Below are 6,000 nucleotides of genomic sequence, written 5' to 3'. Positions count from 1 at the left end.
CCTCATCCCCTCGTCCCGAGAGTCTGGGGGCCCGGCCCCGCTCACAGCATCGCCTCCTCCCCGCCTGCTTATTTGCAGGGCGCAACAAGACACCCCCCTTTTATATATATATATTTTCGTGTTTTCTTTCGCTTTTCCCCAGCCGTTGTTTGCGCTGCGGGGTCGGGTCCGCCGGTGACTTCATTACACAGACAGACGAGCCTCCGCGTTTGCTCTCCTTTTGTCTTTTTTCCTCCTCCGGGTTATTTTTTGGGGGGGGTCAGGTAGCTTTTGAAGAGCTGAACCTGCTCTGCACAAAGAGCCAGTAAAGAAGGAGTTGGGACTTAGATCCAAAGGCCAGAAAGCGCTTTAAACTCCCAGATTTGAGCCAAACTGCCTTTCTGAGCAGCGTTTCTGAGGCTGGAGAGCCTCACAAACTTCCAGCAAAGTAGCTGCGGCTCCCTGAAGTGATAAATAAAACTAGTCAGGTACTTTTTCTTCCAGAGAGCCATACAAATTGGTCCATGTTGACAGATGTTTGTCACTTAGTAACTTCTTTCCAAGTTTTTTTTTTTTTTTTTTTTTCCTCCCTCTCCCCTCCTCTAAGCCTTCTTCCGAGCTTGCTTTGTTGTTTTAAAATATGCATGTCTCTCAGGAATGCAAGTCACGAGTCCAAACTTCGTGTCCAACCTCCCACAAGAAATGATCCTTTTATAGGGAACCCGATATGTCTCAATCTGCACTTCACTCAAAGCCGCTGGATATAGGGCACTGGTCCCTGCTCAAAAATAACACCGCCGAAACGCCTTTCCACCTAAAAAATCCCCACGAATGACTGCCAGGGAAGAAATACAGCTCCCGTAATTAAGGAAGGCAGCGGTCAGAGGGGAATGCAGCCCGGAGGAAAAAAAAAAAAAAAAAGGAGAGAAAAAAAAAGAAAGAAAGAAAAAGGGCAGAGAGGGAGAGGGAGTTTTTATTCCTGTGCCCGCTGCACTGGGCCGTCATTAGCAGCAGGTTTATCAGGACGAGCCTCTGAGGCAGCTCCGGGTGCACGGGGAGAAGGCGTCAGCTCATGACCAGCAGAGAAGACGAGAGATTAAGGAGCAGAGCCCAACTCCGAGAAAAGAGTAAGTGACCCTCAGTACAATGCAGGAGCCAGGGGACTGCCGGGCTTTGAATTGGCAGCCAAAGTTTGCTTGCAGGCGCGAACAATGGCGTGGGGGCAGGAGAAGGCGTGGGACGGGGCAGGGGGGGCCGGGGACTGCGGGAACGGGGTGGGACGGGGATGGGATGGGGATGGGGATGGGGATGGGGATGGGGATGGGGATGGGGATGGGGATGGGGATGGGGATGGGGATGGGGATGGGGATGGGGATGGGGATGGGGATGGGGATGGGATGGGGGCAGCGGGGCGCGGCCTGGCCGTGCGGTGCCGCTCCGTCGCCCGGTCCCTTATTCACGTGGGAAAAAGTAAAAAAATAATAATAAAAAAATAAATAAGAAAAAAAAATGGAGGGGGAAGGAAGGAGGGAGGGAGGGAGCGAGAGAAACTTCCCAAGTGATGAGAAACAGATGAGCTCCTGCCTGGGTCACGTCTGCTGCGGGCCCTGATGCGAAGTGACGTCATCAGTTGCATACCCTACGTCGTCAGAGCGAGCGGGACGGGGTGAGGGGAGAAGGAAAGGGGAGAGGGGCCTTCCCTCCTCCCCCGCCCCCCGTCGGGACAGGCTGCCCTCAGGACCACGCCGAACAATGCCCGAGTTGCCCCTGGCTGCCGACACCTTTCCCTGCGCGCCCGCACAGCCCAGCATATGGGAAGCTCGCAGGCCCGGCGCTCGGCGGAGCCGATAATGCATTATTTTTCGGCAATATTTACAGCGCCGCTTTTAATACGCACCAGATGGCTCGCGACGAGGCTACCAGCAGCCAGTGAGCTCCTCGGTTTTACTCGGCAGCGTTTTGTTACAATTACGCTCCATGCTGGGACCAATTTTACCGGTGACCTATTTTTCATATTTGCAGCATTTTTTTTTTTTTTAAAGTGTTAAAAAACCTCCTAAGGCAGGGCAGGGCTGAGGCAGGCGGGGAGCAGCCGCTGCTGTCCCCGGATCGCAGGCGGCTCCCTTCGTCCCGGGTAATGACACACGGCCGCGCGTGTGCCTACGTATGTGCGCAGATAAATAATACATACGCATATTTATCCCTCATATTTGATCAATAACGCCCCTGTTTGTTAAACCCTAGCTCAGCGCGCTTGCCCTCCCTAGCGCTAAGCATCGCAGGCGGCTGATTGCGGCGGCAGCGCACCGCGTCCGGCTGCACTCACCGAGCCGAGCCCCCCGCGAAACTCCCCGCAAACACAGGGCGTTCGCTGCCGAGAGGAGAACCCAGCCCCTCGAAGTCCCCGGGAGTCCCTAACCACTGACAGCAGGAAGCTGCGGGTGATGCATTCCTGCGAGCTACACGCCGCGCTGCCCAGGGCAGGGCGAGTAGCCCTCGCCTAGAAAAAGCATCCCCGGGCTCCTCAGCCCGGTGCGCACCGAGCCGCAGCGGTTTTCTCCTCGAGTTTTCCCCCCTCCCCATTCTCTGTACAGCACAGCGCCTGTTTTCGGCGTAAATGGCCAATTTACTCCCTCGCAGGTGTGCTTTCCCTTACACAAACGCTTTCCCCACTTTTATGGGAACTGTTGTTTTTTTTTTTTTGCCTCTCCTGCTAAAGTCACAGATGTTTATTTTATTGATATAACCTATACCTCGGTTATGCGGAGAATAATATGCCTCAACTAACAGTCATTTAGCAAATAATAGAGGCGCTCTGGATGCTTTCCAATGTTACACATGTACTTGGTCATAAAATGATATGTGAAAAAATTAACATCTGCTTTCCTAAAATAAAGTGTTCCAAGTAGCTTTTTATGAACGCTTCCCTCATTTTAAAAAGAAATATGTAGAGATAAACTGGCATCCATATGTATAGCATATTTATAATGGTTTTAGGATTTGAAGGTAGCTATTCATTGCATAAGCCATTTAGAGCTGACGTTTTAAAAGCTACTTAACCTCAGACATCCTTGAATCTTAAAGAAGGATTCCCAACGATATTATTTAAAGAGGAATTTGCTATAATTTAATTGCATATCAAGGCGGAACCGTGCGCGGGCACGGCCCCGGATGCTGTGCTCGACACCCCTCCAGCGCCCGGGATTTTCTTTACCTGCGCCCCCCGCACCACCCCCGAGACCCCCCCCTTGTTCGGGGAGGGGGCAGCGGCGGCGACCCTCCGCTGGGCGAGAGGAGGCCTCTTTGCAGGTGGTCCGGGAGCACCCCAAGCGACCCCCGCCCCCCCGTGTCCCGTCCCCACCCCACCCCCCCCCAGAAAAAAAAAAAAAAAGGAAAAAAAGGGAAATAAAGGACTTTTAAATGCTCCCATGGCGTTTCGAAGGGGGTAACCCCCAGCCGGGGCGCTCAGGGTGGGGGAACACCCCGGGGTCGCGGCTGCACCTCGGGACCGGACAGGGTGAGCGGGTGGGGAGGTGAGGGGGGCAATACCCCCCCAAAAAAGCCCTTGCTGTCCCTAGACCCAGGCTGGCCGCAGTTTGGGAGTGCCCAAGCAGCACCCCAGCGCCTGGGGCCTACCCTGCCCTGCCTGTGGTGGACTCGCAAGCCAGGGCCGGCACAGGGCGGGGGGGTCACGGCCCCCCCCGGGTCCCTGTGACCCCCCCGGGTCCCTCTGTGCCCGGCCTGCCCCTTGGGGCATGGGGCAGGTGGGGGAAACGGCCCCGCTCTGAGTGACAGGGTGACAGTGGGCTCCTTATCTTTTTTTTTTCTTTCTTTCTTTTTCTTTTTTTTTTCTTTTTTTTTCTCCTTTTTTTTCTTTTCTTTTTCCCCAAATGGCTGGCCAGAAAACCGCTGCTCATACGGAAATGAGGATTTCCAGCGCTCCGCTGAGCCCCCCTTTTATTTGCTTTGGTGGGGTGGTTTGTTTTCTCTGCCACCAAGGCTGGTCAAGGGAAAAGCGGGCTTGGGGGTTAGCAGGGAAAAGTCGCGTACAGTTCCTGGGAAAAAGAAACAAAAAAACAAACAAACAAAAAAATCCCACACAAGTCTGACTGGGTTGGTAAAATCATTAAAATATGTTAAGTGACATGAAATTTGGATTTATGTGGACACACCGGACAGAAAGTGGACAGAGCCAGCAGGGAGAGTCACGCTTTAAGACAGGGGGTCTTTATTTAAAGATGGTGTATTTATGGGGAAAGAAAGGGAATATCTTACAAAGCTCTGGCTATACCCCCGATAACAAAACCTGTCACATCTTTACTTCCTGCTAGAAAAGAGCGAGTGTCCTCATTTGAACATCTCTAAAGTGATTATTAGATTCCTCTCCGAGAAATCGGTTTGTGAGACTCAGGCTGGAACACACAGCCAAAAAAAAAAAATGTGTGGGGGAGAGAGAGAGAAAGAAAGAGAGATTTGTTCACATTGTGTCCATCTCCTATTTTACCTTCTCAAATACCACTGGAGTATCCCTCCGTCCACTGTCCTACCGAAGGACCTTTCGTTAGTATCAACAAGCCCTGATTTAAAATAAAAGATTTGCACTAAGGTAGAAAAAGGGGAAACAATAAGAAATCCGGTAGTTGTTGCAGTAGTAGTTACAGTCGTAGTACTAACAGTAGTGGTAGTAGTTGTAGTAGTAGTAGTAGTTGTTGTTGTTATTATTGTTGTTGTTGTTGTTATTGTTGTTATTACTACATCCCACCCCCTCAGATAAGATCTGAGAACTTTTTTTCTCCCCTGAGAGTGTGAAATGAAGGACACAAAGACAGTGGTATATCAGTGAAAAGAAGAAAGTGGCCTTTTAATGAGAACTAAAGAAAACTAAAACGTAGATGAACTGTACCGTAAAAGCTGCTTCAAAGTACAGTGTAATTCCCCCGAGTTCAGCCATCACGTAGATCTGGTAATTGGGAGTTTACTGCGCAGAGGTAAGACAGCGTGGTGTGGATAACCCCGCATTTTTTTCCCTTCAACAATTACAGATAGGTTTCACAGGCTGTCTTTACAGAGAGCCATGAGACATTAGGGACCCTTTGCTGCTGCAAATGAAGGAAGAGCCAGTCAGCACCACAGACAGGCAAAACAAAACAAAACAAAAAGCCCAACCACCTACCTGCGTGCGCCAAGTTAAAATGATTTCCCCCTCTCCTAATCGTGGTCCTGGCTGCAGATGGACTCCAACAGGGGCGATAACATCACCAACTAGCTGCTGCTACCTTTACTGGCTTTTGCTTCTTTGCCCGGCTTTCACTTGGTGTTTATTTTCTGACCTTAGCTTTTGCTGTATCACAAAAAGGCTCCACAAGTAACAGAGCAATAAATCCTACCAAAAATAAGACAGATTTCCTCATCGATGTGTAATAAAGTTAAAGGACATTGTTTTGTCAGACAAGCGCTAAGTAGAAAATAAATCTTTGGGTCTGGGGAAACAAAACGGAGTGCTGTTGGCATGTGTGTAAATTTACTTTTAAAAGCAATAAATCAATGTTAAATTAAACAGCTGGGTTCCCTGTCTCGGAGAACCTTCCACGTCGGAGGAAACCTCGCCGGTGGAGCCCGAGATTTAAAAACGTCGCCCCCGAGCCCAGCCCCGATACGGGCGCAGCCCCTGGCCCCTGCCCCGGTCGCGCCGCCGCTTCGGGACCCGCCGGGGGCCGGGGGCAACCCCGGGGGGGCGCACGGAGACTCCCCCCCCGGCCCCGATCCGCGGGGTGCCCGTCACAGCCGCCCCCGCTGCCTTGCGCCGGGGTTAAGCAGCGTAACCTGCCCGAACAGCTCAATACTGTTATTATCTCTGTGCTAATTTCATCATTTCTGCATCACGGGGCAGATGCAGGGCGCGCAGGGCGCTGCCCCAGCGGGAAGCGGGGCTGCGAAAGGGCGGCTCCCCATTGCAGGGTGCCACGGAGAGGAAATGGGGTGCACCTGCTGGACACGGCACCTCGGGCGTTGTGGTCCCAC

The 6,000-nt window shown here is 52.0% G+C and overlaps 1 long non-coding RNA gene across 1 annotated transcript in view; it reads left to right on the top strand.

The window, feature by feature from the left end:
- Positions 1 to 2,887, top strand: part of LOC310889806 — a 3,913-nt gene extending 1,026 nt beyond the window's left edge. The window contains exons 1-2 of the long non-coding RNA XR_014576806.1: positions 1 to 1,106; positions 2,224 to 2,887. The exon at positions 1 to 1,106 is cut by the window's left edge and continues 1,026 nt beyond it. This is a non-coding gene — a long non-coding RNA (uncharacterized lncRNA). The remainder of the gene's footprint in view (positions 1,107 to 2,223) is intronic.
- Positions 2,888 to 6,000: the final 3,113 nt, after the last annotated feature.

Source organism: Anser anser, assembly GCF_964211835.1.
Source record: "Anser anser genome assembly, chromosome: Z".
NCBI classification, from domain to species: Eukaryota; Metazoa; Chordata; class Aves; order Anseriformes; family Anatidae; genus Anser; species Anser anser.
The sequence above is the reverse complement of the archived record's forward strand: the minus strand, read 5'-3'. Positions and strand labels throughout refer to the sequence as shown.